This window comes from Triturus cristatus, chromosome 4_2, assembly GCF_964204655.1.
Source record: "Triturus cristatus chromosome 4_2, aTriCri1.1, whole genome shotgun sequence".
Taxonomy (NCBI): domain Eukaryota; kingdom Metazoa; phylum Chordata; class Amphibia; order Caudata; family Salamandridae; genus Triturus; species Triturus cristatus.
The window spans coordinates 364,462,141-364,475,576 of record NC_140586.1 but is presented as its reverse complement, the minus strand read 5'-3'; the positions used below and the strand labels follow the sequence as shown (position 1 = coordinate 364,475,576).

The 13,436-nt window shown below is 46.7% G+C and overlaps 1 protein-coding gene and 1 pseudogene across 1 annotated transcript in view; both read left to right on the top strand.

Annotated features, from left to right (window-relative positions):
* SOAT1 (sterol O-acyltransferase 1) overlaps nt 1–13,436 on the top strand; it is a 240,174-nt gene that overhangs the window by 8,397 nt on the left and 218,341 nt on the right. The gene's annotated exons all lie outside the window — the stretch shown is intronic.
* Nucleotides 7,519–8,869, top strand: LOC146833895 (uncharacterized; annotated as a pseudogene).

Genomic DNA, 13,436 nt, shown 5'->3' with positions numbered 1-13,436 from the left:
CATGAGCCATTACTGTCACTGAGCAGAACCCTAAGGAAACCCGTGATGAAACATCCTATAAGTAATGGTGCATTTATCTGGAACTGCCTATCTAACGGCATATAATTGGATTGGCTGGTTGTTCGGGATTTCTCTTGCAGGACCCATCGATGACTAAACATATCTAGGGCTGTTTCATTTTTACAGTATATCCAGTGCTTGGTAATTTCTTGGTAATTTGCTTGCTTTTGCTAGCACTTGAATGTTGCAGCGCAGTGGGCACATTTTGCTACTCAAGCTCTCCATTGTCGCGCTTAGTTATTACTAGTCCTTAGTTTGTTACCCCCCTCTTTCTTTCACATAATGAGTTTCAGATTGCTGTTATCCTGGTTGATTGATCAATATCTATTGATATCAAAGACTATATGGGGAAGATTGATGAAATACATTAACAATTTCGTGCACCAGGGTGGTTCACACAGTGTTTGAGGCAATGCAAGAATTTGAATTATAAACACACAACTCAAAGGGTAACTTCGGACATCCATTATATATTTAAGCCTGTATTGTGCAATTAATTAATATTAGGTCAGATGTTTTTGCTGACTCAGTTTTGACCCGGATTCATTCTAAAGTTCATCATCCAGTCTGGAAATTAGTTGGTTGAAATAGTAAGATTTTAAAACGGTCGCTGTGTTCTGTTATATTTTTGAAATGTTCCTCATAAGGCTGAAACTGAGTGGGAGATAAGGGTGGTGAGGGTGGGGACATTGGTTCCCTCAAGGGACAAAGACCAGCATGAGTGAATCCAAAAGTATTTTTACTCACTATAAAGAAGGACTAAAAATTAAAAGAGCTCATGGACTTCAGAGTAAGTTTATCCAATATAATACTACTTCATATTCTCACTGTGAACTATTCTGGTTCATACAGTCAGTGATGGGGTGCATGGAGACAGTCCTAGTAGTGCATCTGTCAAAGTGGGTGCATAGGATCCGAGCACTGCAGAGCAACTGTCCCTTCAGTTTGGGGGGCTTAAAATGATCAGGTGTTGTGAATCCCTAGCTAATTTTCTCTTTGGTTATACACTTCCCCTGTGGCACATAACTTTAGGATATAGCAGTCCCTTAGGCACTATTCTTTCTCTGTCACCTATGGTCTGTCTTATATTACCAATCGTTGACAGAGCTTGGGTATTACAGCTTTTCTGTCCCCTGGTAACTTGCATTAGCAGTTGGGTATTCATCTTTACTGGTTCCTTCACCTGGCCACTTTTCCTCTGTGTCCATGTTCCAGTATTGTTACCAGTGTTTGCCCATCCACTCAGCTGTTGACAAACAGTGGTGCGATTGTCTGTGTGATGATCTCATGTTAGGGGCTCATCACTATCCTTCTTTCAGTATTTTTGATCAATAATGGGTTCTGGCTTATTTACTCACGTGATCTGCGCAACATATCTTCATCTTGTTCATATGAGCTGTTCCTGCCCTGTACCATATTCAGATACCGGTTGTGTCTTAGAGTTCTGTCCTCCAAGCTAGATTACTTTTTGCATGCATGTAATGATGTGAATTGCCATCATTCCTTAGTATGCCTGTGCCAAGGTAGTGTTCTCTGCAGTAGGTGTCAGATCTTTTTACCTTCACTTGTTCAGTAAAATTTTCCAGGCTTCTGGCATGTAAACCTTGAACCACAGTAACTGGTATCCAGTAAGTCTCTCGGGCTGGACACAAGCACACCACAATAAGGATAAGGCCTCACACTTTTTTTCATTTCTTATTTTTATTTCTGTGAGATCCTAGCTTATACCCCAAGAATTGTTGTGTTTTTTTTATTTTAATAAATGGGGAACACTTTAAAACCATTTATTGAGATTCAGGCACACCTTACTTGGCTTCCCTCTTTAGCCCACTGGACCTTGGTGCTATGGGCTGTGGTTTGCCTTGCGAGGAACCAGTGTCCTAACTATTGAAGCACCACATTGTTTGTGGCTTCGAGAAGTAGTTTTATTTTGACATATCGGTTAATGTTGAGTGCAATAGCTCCTGATGGATATTGAACCAAATGCCAATAAAATTACGTTTGAAGGAGTAGTTTTATTTTCACTCTCAACAAAAGCCAAGGGTAGACAAAGAAGTACACATACACGATCCCAGTCCTGCAATCTCCCCACTGGCTACTTTATAGCTAGAAGGGCCAGGTTCAAAACATTCTGCATTGTCCACAGAGCCTTCCAAGGAAAAGGGCCGGTAAGCCTACTAGTTTAAATTAAAGCAAAATGTTCCAAAGGGAACACTGTGCTCCAGGCTTGCACCACTTCTCATCATACCACCTTATCGTAAGAAATCCATAGGAGGCACTGCTTTCTCAGTACAAGCTGCCAAACTCTGGAACTCCCTACCAGCCTGCATTAGTAGCACCCAGGTGCATATATGCTTCCAAATACATTCAAAAACTTGACTATTTTTAGCTAACTGCACCACCTGCATCCTTGCAACAGAACCCAGAAAACAGTCACACCCTCAATCGAGCACAGTCCTCCTGCTTACAACCTACAAACTGCAACCAGCAAATTGCTTTCATTATGCAGGTTAGCAACAAGAGCTGACCTGGGTTCGCAGCGGTATTATATAGTTATACACGTCTATATATAACTGTTAAGGCTTGCAATAATGATAAAACCATATAACACAAGGGTCAGTAACAAAATGTAAATTATACCTATTAAATTCACATAGTACATTTATGCTTTGAGGGTTGTCCATCATCGGTACTGTCCAGCCAAAAAAACAAACACCACCAATTGAACAGGCATGGAATAATTAAAGAGATCTGTCTCCCGTTACTGGACAGTTTTGGAGGGCTTTTTATATTATTATAGTCCATTCACTGCAGGTCCCAAATATCTATACAATCTGGGTGCTTCTTTACATCTCCCATAGACATTCCTATTTGGGATGATAATAAAAATGTTCTCCCTGCAGATCTCTCTGCCTCCATCCATGCCAGCTAGGGCCACAACTATACTCCAAATCTGAGATTGGACAATCCATTGAAGTAACCAGCTAAGCAGGTTCTGTCATATGAAACACCATAAAGGGACCCGCATAGCGATTTAAAGCTAACAGCATACTGAAAGCCATAAAACTGCTTTTCTGTCTCTAACATGTAAGCCTCCAACACTGCTATGTGCTGTGACCCATAACACCCTAACCGCACCTCGGTAGTCCTCGCACACCACGTGGAAGCATTTCCCACATAGGATCAAAACAAAAACATCCTTGCAACCACACCCTACATGGTGTAGCATGCTACTCATGTAAGCAAGTGCTTAAGCACCCCACATAGGGGTAGTAAGCGATAGATAAATGCTGCACTACAATACAATGCAAATTCATTGGCTGGATTATTTACTTTTCGAACTCCTTTCTTTGAATATCCTTTCCATAGTAATGACATGCAGGGAGACTCAAAATACAGGCATATTAGTGTGCATGCCTATAACTTGTTCACATGCTCACTAGAGGTCAGATAGTAAGTAATTGAAAGGCTGGTAGTTGTAACATGGAGAACACTAGCCTGAATATAAGATTGAGCTAACTGCTAACAACACCACATAAAGTATTGAAGTTCTCCGCCTCAGGGGAAGGTGTTGCATATTTGAGGAAGGCAGGAGTACAAAGTAATGTGTTCCGGGCACGCTTTAATCAACCTCATCCATCAACGGTAAGTCACAACTGTCAGCTGTGGGATCCTTCCGGTTGCCAGCAGTCATAAGATTCTAGAAGGCTGGAAACTAGTAAGGTAAGCCAGAAGCTGAAGACACAGCATAATATTCCTTCTTCAAACTATAGCAAAATATAAGTACCTACAAACAAGCAGAAAAAGACAAACCAAAAACAAACACAGTCTTGTATGTAATATGGACCGCAAAACTAGACTTGAAAATAAGCAGTACATTTAAGGACTCTTCTTTTTCTACTCTAAGGGTGAGTTTTGTTCCCCAAGATGTTACCATTCTGAAGGGGACACTGCATCCCTCTCATTTTGATTATGACAATCATAGCAGTCGCCCCATTATAGTGATGTTTTTCTACTCTGATTCCAAATCAGTCCATTGATCATTTTGACTGCTTTGTTAAAGATCTTCACATCTTTTTGAAGTTAAGTGAATTTAGAATTTGTGCCCTTATCAGAACAAGGCAATGGGGAACTATGTCACCCACCATAACACTCCATCTTTTGACTTTTTCCTCAGGTCATATTTTTCTTTACTTCATATCCTCCATTTCTGTGGCACTCTAGTTAACAGACACATTCAACCATCCCTTCTTCCAACTCCTCTAACCTGATAACAACAGAAATTAGATTTAATACCTTGAAACGGCTTAAAGAGCGTTTTCCAAGTGGTATAATGAGGAGTCCGTCTGCATGTCATCAAGTGTTCTTGAAGGAATTTTTTCCTATCAATCTTATTTACTCCAGCAAATTGGATACTTTCCTTATTGGTGCGGTTGAAGTGCTCATCCATACCATACAAGGAAGAACTTTTATGCGTGATACAACAACAAAAGAGAAACTCCTTAACCACCTCGGAACAAAACTGAGTACCATTATCCGTTATTTATGTGCTTGTAAATCCTTCTTGGCGGAACAGGCCTTCCAAAAAATTTATAATAATTTCAGAAGCAACATTGCTTATATATGAAACCTTAAGTCGCCTTGAGAAGTGATCCATTGCAAAATCAAATATGGAGTTACTCCTTCGCCTTTTGTTGGGACCACAATATCCACTGAAATCTCTTCCCTAGGGCCACAGGTCAGTTCCCTACCGTTAATTGGGGGCATTCTAGTGCTACACACATTGTCTATAGCCTTGCAGTCACCACAGCATCTCTCTACCCAAAATCAAGAGCAGACCACCAAAAATGTATTCACTGGGACAGTTAAGTTGCAAATGGAATCCACCAACTCTCTTTGACTTCACCCCCTCTATTTGAAATTTTGTTACCTATATAAGTCAACTTTCCTTGCCAAATTTGCCTGTGTCAACCTTAAATGTTCTACCAGCACCTTCAAGACGTTTCAGCACTTCATGGACCCTATGGTTATTCTCTATCCAGGTACTCCTATGTAGGAGAATATAATCACCAAATTGTTTATCGCTCTGAAAAACTGATGACTCTAACCCGAACAGCACCCTGAAACTTGAAAGACGCCATGGGAGTAATAAAAGCAGTGAGTTCCTGAGAACTCCTGTGTAACTTGATTTGATGGTACCAGGATCTAAAGTCTAGTGTCGTAAAGAACTTGGCATCCATTAACTAGAGCATCTTTATTAGGTTAGGGGAAAAAGAACCCGTCCACAACAACCTTCTTATTCAATTGCCTGAGGTCTGTGCACACCCTAATGTCCCCAGTAGATTTTTGTGCCATCACAACTTGGGCCACCCATTCTGCCTGCACAACTCTCCCTCTACGCCCCCCCTTGCTAAGCAGTCTTAACAATTCACATTTTACAGCTTCTTGCACATTGAACTTCAACCTTCAGCTAAAGGTGACATAGCTCCACTCTTCAACTTAATCTGATGAGGATAAATAGTGTAAAACAAACCTTGGGGTATTGTTTAGGAAAGTCTTCTCAGCCATCCGTTACTTGATATACTCATCCTTGGTGTTCAGCATTTGGATCCAGAAGTAAACCCAAAGCCTTCTGATGAACTTTACCTTGGAAAACTGTCTTTTTGTATTTAATAGAAGTATGAGCAAACTACCATTAAAATCAAATGTCTACCCCATATAACTGGACAAATAACAATTTTTACGAGTAAGACTTCATTTTCTTACAATTCTTTTGTACACTTGAAGTGAAACGATCCATCTTGAGCAAGAATCCTATATGCCATCCACCTCCTCAAGTCTCTCCTTATCAGTGGGAATTTCCAAACACGATTCTCCCACCTGAAGTACAACCTCCTCTGTCACTTCTCTAGCCTCCAGCTTCACTTTCCTACACATCTGCATCACTTTAGAAAATTCCCACATCGGCCACAACGTTTTGTACAGCCTTCCAAGCTGGACACTTCTTTAAAGTTTTCCGTGTGACCTTGCACACAACAAAAGCAACTCCCTTTTCTGCTCCATTTAACACCCGTTTTCATTCTTACAGCATTCACATCCACTTTCTTCCTATCCACACATTTCTATTCTTTCATACAATGAATCTTCTGTTAAACCCACTTTACAGTGGAAATAACATCACATAGAGGAGATTTATCTCTGTATAGGATTCTAGAGGAACTCTGGCTCAATCTCCAATGCATACACAAGAAGATGGTAGACAGAGCACTGAAACTTTATAGACACTCACGCCCAGTCACAGAGTTTAATCCATCATCGTTCTTTAGCTCACTTCTCCACCCCAGTTTAGACGCAGCTATATGCTAATCAGTCTTAACCCTGTGCCTCATGGGAACAGTGCACCCCGAACTGCCTCCTTGTGTTTGCTTTCAGAACGATGATGGATTCAACCCAAATCTGTGACTGGGGGTGAGTGTCTGAAAAGTTTCCGCGCTCCGTCCATTATCTTCTTGTTTGCTTTGTTCGCCCAAAATTGGCAGAGTATGCCCAGAGCTGGGTCCTTTGCTCACTTTGCCACTGGATTCCAGCTAGCCTGGCTGATGAGGGGTGTTATCCCGAAACCGGTTCCGGGTGCTTGTTTTTGGTTCAGGGAAGACCTGGCTTGGCAGTTTGGGCTGGACTGTTCCCATGAGTCAAGACTGATTAGCATATAGCTGGGTCTGAACTGTGGTGGCGAAGTGAGCTAAAGAACGATGATCGATTTCAGATCTGTGACTGGGGGCGAGTGTCTGAAAAGTTTCAGCGCTCTGTCCATCATCTCCTTGTGTTTGCTTTGTTCGCCCTAAGTTGGCAGGGTATGCCCAGACGTGGGTCCTTTGCTCACTTTGCCACTGGATTCAAGCTAGCCTGGCTGATGAGGGGTGTTACCCCGAAACCGGTCCCGGATGCTTACCTGGCAGGGGAGACACCACGATCACCTGCCTGCAGTACCTCTAGTTGCCACTGGAGGTCACTGTTCTGCAAACGAGCTACTTGGTGCTTTTAAGCACACAAATGCACTTTTAAGTGCTACTGCTGGAGCTTTGCCTGCTGAGGACACCTGCCTGCTGAGGACCACTGTCTGCTGCGGACTCCTGCCTGTGCTGAAGCCACCTGCTGCCTGGAGCTGCCTGCCTGCTGAGGTCTGCCTGACCTGCTGGAGCTGCCTGCCTTGCTGTGAACTGCCTGCTGTGGACTGCCTGAAGGAGCTGCCTGCCAGCTGGGGATCCCTTGCCAGCCTGAAGGAGACCCTTGCCAGCCTGAAGGAGACCCCTGCCAGCCCTTGCTGGGACACCCACCCTGCTGGACCTGAGGGTCTGCCTGCGTCCTCCACCCACCTGAAGTCGACCCTGTCTACTGGCCTGAGAATTACCTACCTGCTACCAGGAATCCTTCTTCTGGGCACAGCAGAGCAGTAGGATGAGCAGACCTCTGAATTTATAGTTCCACAACACCGTAAAGCTGCAGAGGAAGGTGGAGTCAGATGGCTCCACACCGCACCTGAGCAGGAAGATATTCACTGAGCTGCTGGTAACCAAGATGGGGTTCACAGCAGCAGAAATCTGGTGCATCATGTCGGATGCACCCAAAGGCACCTACCTGCTTATGTTCATGTCTGAACAAATCTGCAGGAGGTATTGGCAGATGTGCTGGTCATGACTGGAGGAGAAACCTTTCTCTGACTTCCACCTGGAATGCCAGCTTGTGCTGGAGGTTAAGAGAATGACCGTGCACGTCTACAACCCACACGTCAATATCCTAGACCTGACAACCTTTCCACTCCGCCACTGCACAGTGACAAAAGAACCCTCCTGCAACCTGGACAGTGACTGCATCTGGGATGGTAAATGGACAGGGATGGTGAAGCTGAAAGAGGACCTGTCGGCCCCAGATGGAATCCACCACCCCCCTTCCAGCTTCTCCACAGGGCATGACTCAGGATACCTTTACTACCCTGGGCAGCCCAAACTATGCAATAGGTGCAGCAAACCAGGCCCCACCGGCAAGGACTGCACGGCGCAAGTATGCAGGGACTGCAAACAAGAAGGCCACATGGCAAAGACCTGCAAAGAGATAACCACATGCAACCTATGTGGGGGTGTAGGTCACCTCTTTAAGGACTGTCCAAAAGGAGCCAAACCCTACCCCCAAGCAGCCAAACCTCCGTTGAGTGACCAACTGGAGGAGGCAAACGAGACCAGGCCTCCAGTCCCAGCCCCGCAGCGGGAGAGGGGGACTGGGAGAGGGAAGGGCCCTAAACAGGACAAACCCTAGCCCAACCAGGATACCGCCAAGGTCCAGGAGCTACAGACATCTACCGATACCCCACCTGCCCTCCCTGAGCCCCGTGAGCTCAGTGCGTCAATGGAGACTCCCGCCCAAGATGTCACCGAGGACCTGGGGGAAGGGCCCTGGACAACACAGGAGCACAGGAAAAGGAGGCACTCAACGGACTTCGAAGAAACAAGCAAGAGACCCGTGAGCACCCACAACCCCTACTCCGGGCTCGAGAATCCAGAAGAGGAGGAGCAGCTGGAACAAGATAGCCCAGATGAGCAACTCAGGCAAGTGTTAAGTGCTGAAGGAGATGAGGGAGCTGGCAAACTCCATGAAAGTGTCCCCACCCCCATCGCCAGCAGGAGTAGAAGAAGTGGAGACCTTCATCGAGGCCCGAAAGCAAGACTTGCCTGTCACCCTGGAGGAGGTAGACCCCAAGCCCAGCCAAGAGCGTGGAGCGACCATCGTGCAACAGCAAGCAGCAGCTGCCTAGCAGGAAGGCCCAGCACCGGAGTGCCAACAGGAGGCTGACCCAGCCCTGTAAGTAGCCTTGTCAACTGTATTTGTAACCAATTGCTTTGACTTGATAATTAGTCTTTAAGTATTAAGTTTACTCTTAAAAACGAATTAATGATGGCTATTTCATTATTTTCCGTAAATGTCAGAAGTATTAGAGACCGGTGCAGATGTGCTAGTACTTTGAGTTTTCTTGCCAGCCAGGAGTGTGATGTATACATGATTCAGGAATGCTCCATCCCCTTTGCGACATCATATACACACCTAGAACAGTGGACCCTAGGGCCTTCCTTTTGGTCTGGGGGGGAACAGCAGTAGGTCTGTAGGTGTGGCTACCTTAGTCAGAGGAAGGCGTTTCACAATGGACTCCGTCACCGAACTGGAGGGCGGCAGGGCTCTTGTCGTCGACGGTTCCTGGACAGGAGAGCCAGTTAGACTTATCAATGTGTGCGCCCCTTCTGATGTAGGCGAGCGACGAGAGCTGTTTCAGCATCTCAGGCCACAGCTGGTCACCTCAAGAAAGATTTTGATGGGTGGGGACTTCAACTGTATTCTAGAAGCAGGTGATAGATGCGGGGCCAAGGCTGGGGAAGAATGGATGGATGATGCTGCAAAACTACTGGTGGAGATGGTGGGTGAGGCCTCCCTGACAGATGTCATTGGGTCCATGGGGACGAACGCCAGGAACTTCACCTGGAGTCGCCCTGATGGTTCCTTGTGCTCCAGGATAGACTTCATCTTTACTTCTCAATCATTGAAGCTCAGGCAACATTCAATGGTGACAGTGCATTTCTCTGACCACAGAGCTATCCACTTCCAAGGGGAACTGATGGGCAAGTTCCTGACCGGTCCAGGCACTTGGAAACTGAATAGCTCTCTGCTGGAGAAAGAGGGGGTGAAGGAAGAGCTGAGGGAGACATACACTCAGTGGCAGGCCATGAAAGACACATTCGAGTCCACAGGTGAATGGTGGTAATGGATCAAAGACAGGGTGCAGGATTTTTTCAAGAATGTGGCCAGGCAGGTTGCAAGGGGGAGAAAGAGGGAGTTCAGTAGACTACAGCAAGAACTGCACGACCTCCAACTCCGGGGATGGGACGTCATGAGCCCTCTGGAAGAAGTCCAGAAAGAGCTGAGCGAGCACTTTCTTGACGAATCCAGGAGGATCATTTTCCATTCCAAGGTGGAGAATTTGGAGAAGGGGGAGAAATGCAACTCCTTCTTCTTTAAGAAAATCCACTCTGCGCACACCCCTCTGGTTCAACTGCGCAATAAGGAGGGAACCCTCTGTGACACAAGGGAGGACATTGGGAAGGTTGTGACAAACTTCTATGGGACCTCTACTCAGAGAAGAGGTTAGAGGGAGATGAAGCAGAAAAGTTTCTGTCTGGTATCCCAAGAACTGTTTCCCCAACAGTGAGAGAAGCCCTTAATGCCCCCCTCACTTTGGAGGAGCTGCACCTTACAGTTAAATCCTTCAAGGCAGCAAAGACACCAGGTAGTGACTGTTTCCCAGTTGAATTCTACGCCTCACTGTGTGACCTAGTGGGACCAGATACGCCTGTATGAGGAGATGGAGAGGGAGGGAATCATGCCCCACACTCTGAGGGAAGTAATGATTGCTCTCTTGTATAAACATAAGGGGGAGAGATGTGACCTAAAGAACTGGCGCCCCATCTCTCTCCTGAATGTAGAATACAAGATCCTGACAAAGATACTAGTAACCTCTTCGCTGCGGTGCAAATTCCGCCGCAGTGCTGCCGCAGTGCTGACATTCCAATCGTGGGCGTGGTCATGACGTCTCCCGGCCGTCGTCCGCACACGCCCATCGTGACTCATGACGGCCGGGAGACGTCATGAGCATGGAAGAGGGTAAACAGACTGAAGGGCGCCATGGGAGAGTTAGTTCACCCTGACCAAACCTGCGTGGTCCTGGGGCGCAGGGTTGCAGATAGCCTGGCACTGATAAGGGACATGATCCAGTACATCATGGACTGCAAGATCCGGGCTGCCCTGGTCTGTCTAGATCAGGAGAAGGCATTCGATCGCGTCTCCCATGAGTTCATGGAGTGGGTACTGCATGGTTTTGGGCTGGGGGAGCGCTTCTGTGGTTACGTTAAAGTAATGTATAAAGACATCTTCAGCTCAGTCATTGTAAATGGTTGTAAAACAGACCCCTTTCCTATCAGGTCTGGGGTAAGACCAGACTGCCTGCTCTCGCCACCTCTGTTTGTTTTGGTTATAGAGCTACTCGCTGAGTACATCAGGAAGAACCCAAACATCAAAGGGATTCCGACACCTAGCGACGTGAAGGAGGTCAAGTGTTCACTGCAGATGGACGATGTCACCCTCTTCTGTGCGGATGGGAAATCGGTCCAATCCCTGCTGGAGGCGTGCACGGACTTTGGCAAGGCATCAGGGGCGAAAATCAACGTGGACAAGACACAGGGGCAACTCTTCGGGCGATGGGACCCCTGCTACGAGCCTTCTCCATCGAGGCAGGATGATGAAGATCCTCGGCGTCTGGTTTGGAAGACCATGGGCAGCTGTGAAGAGCTGGAATGAACGCCTGGCCAAGGTGAAGTAAAAACTGGGCCTCTGGAGCCTGAGAAACCTGAGCATTGAGGTGAAGGCTCTGGTGCTCAGGAACAACGCACTGCCTGTGCTGCAGTACGTGACACAGGCCTGGCCACTCCTGGCCAACGTAGCACGGGCCATCAACAGCATGGTGTTTCACTTTGTCTGGCACTCAAAGATGGACAGGGTGAAAAGATCAGTCCTGCACAAGGAGCACCCCAAAGGGGGGAAGGCAGTCCCCGACATCTCAACGATCCTCAGGGCCTTCTTTGTGTGTGGCTGCGACTGAATAACCCTGTCAAATACGAACAAGGACCACTCCGCCTACAAGGTGTTACTCTTTTTTCCTCCTCCCGGTGTGGAGATGGCTGGGATGGGATGAGTGGGAGAACGCTGTGACTTTCAACTGGGACCTCCTCCCATGGTACTACAGCGAGGTAGAAAAGTTTGTGGGGGAATTTGGGCTGAACTGTGTTACTCCTAGCCTCTGGAAGCCCAAGACAATCCACAAACTGATCAGGACCATGGACACCACTGAGTGACTTGCCACCAGCGACTGCAACACGTGTGGGGAAATGTATCCTCCCCAACTCTGACCAACAGACACAAGGACATTGCATGGATCACTGTGAAGGGGGGCTTGCCAGTGAGGTCTTTCATGCACAGCAGAGGCCTGTGCCCACACAGGAACTTCCCAAGGGGATGCCCTGCAGAGGAAGCACACCATCTTTTCTGGGCCTGCCCCTTTGCCCAGAGACTAAGGGCTGCCTTACGACAAGAACTGGTAGCCCTCTTCGCCTACAAGAACATTACTGACCAGTCCATGTAGTATGGGCTGTTTCCAGGGACACACACAGAGGAAGCTATCCAGGGGTGCTGGAGACTCCTCTGCTGTATGAAGGACATTCTCCTGTAGGCCAGGACCCGCCTGGTGGCCAATGGAGAGGTGGTGTAGAGAGAAGGGTGCCGCAGGATGGTGTGCTCGGCCTGCTTAGAGACTATGCAGCCATGGACAAGAAGGAAAGTGAGGCAGAGGAAGTACTGTAAAAAAAAAAAAAAAAAAACCTCCATCCCCACTGTAATCTTTAAAGTGGCGGCCCCATTAAAACTGTAAACGCTATCTGCAAACATTTCTGAATCCCAAACTTTGGAATGTAAATGTTAAAGTGGACTGCCCTCCCTAAGGGGTGAGGTACCGCTTCCTTATGAACTATGTATGGCAACTTTTAAGCACTTAATAAAAGTTTTCGCCCCCAAAAAAGCCAACAAAGAAAACTGTCCCGGATGCTTGTTTCTGGTTCAGGGAAGACCTGGCTTGGCAGTTCGGGCTGGACTGTTCCCATGAGGAGCAGGGTCAAGGCTGATTTGCATATAGCGGGGTCTGAACTGAGTTGGCAAAGTGAGCTAAAGAACGATGATGGATTCACCCAGATCTGTGACTGGAGGTGAGTGTCTGAAAAGTTTCAGCGCTCCGTCCATCATCTCCTTGTGTTTGCTCAATCTCCAATGCATCACAAAGTGGTCTCTAATTATTTCTTCATTTAGTGCTCCAAATTTTCATGTTGCCGACAACTTCCTCAATGCCTTTTATATTCTTCTCCACAGTCTCGCCCTACATTTTTACCCTTCCTCCAAATTGGAATCTTTCTAAGACCATGTTAACTCTTGGCAGACAGTTCAAATTCATTCAAGCCATGCATGCCCCTCTACCTTTTGGCTCCAAGGTAGTGAGTTAATAGGGCAAGCTATCTCTGAGCACCTAAAGTCGCACTGCCTAGGCAAACATAGTTCAAGTACACCGTCTTCCAGTTTCCCCACGGTAACAGTGGCTCACCAGAAAGGAAGCAAAGTTGCACTTTGCATAGCTGACTCCAAAATTGTAATTACCCATGTATTGACGAAAGCCGATTTGCCCATAACATGCTCCCAACACTGAAAGAGGCTGACCAGTGCATAGACCATTCTTT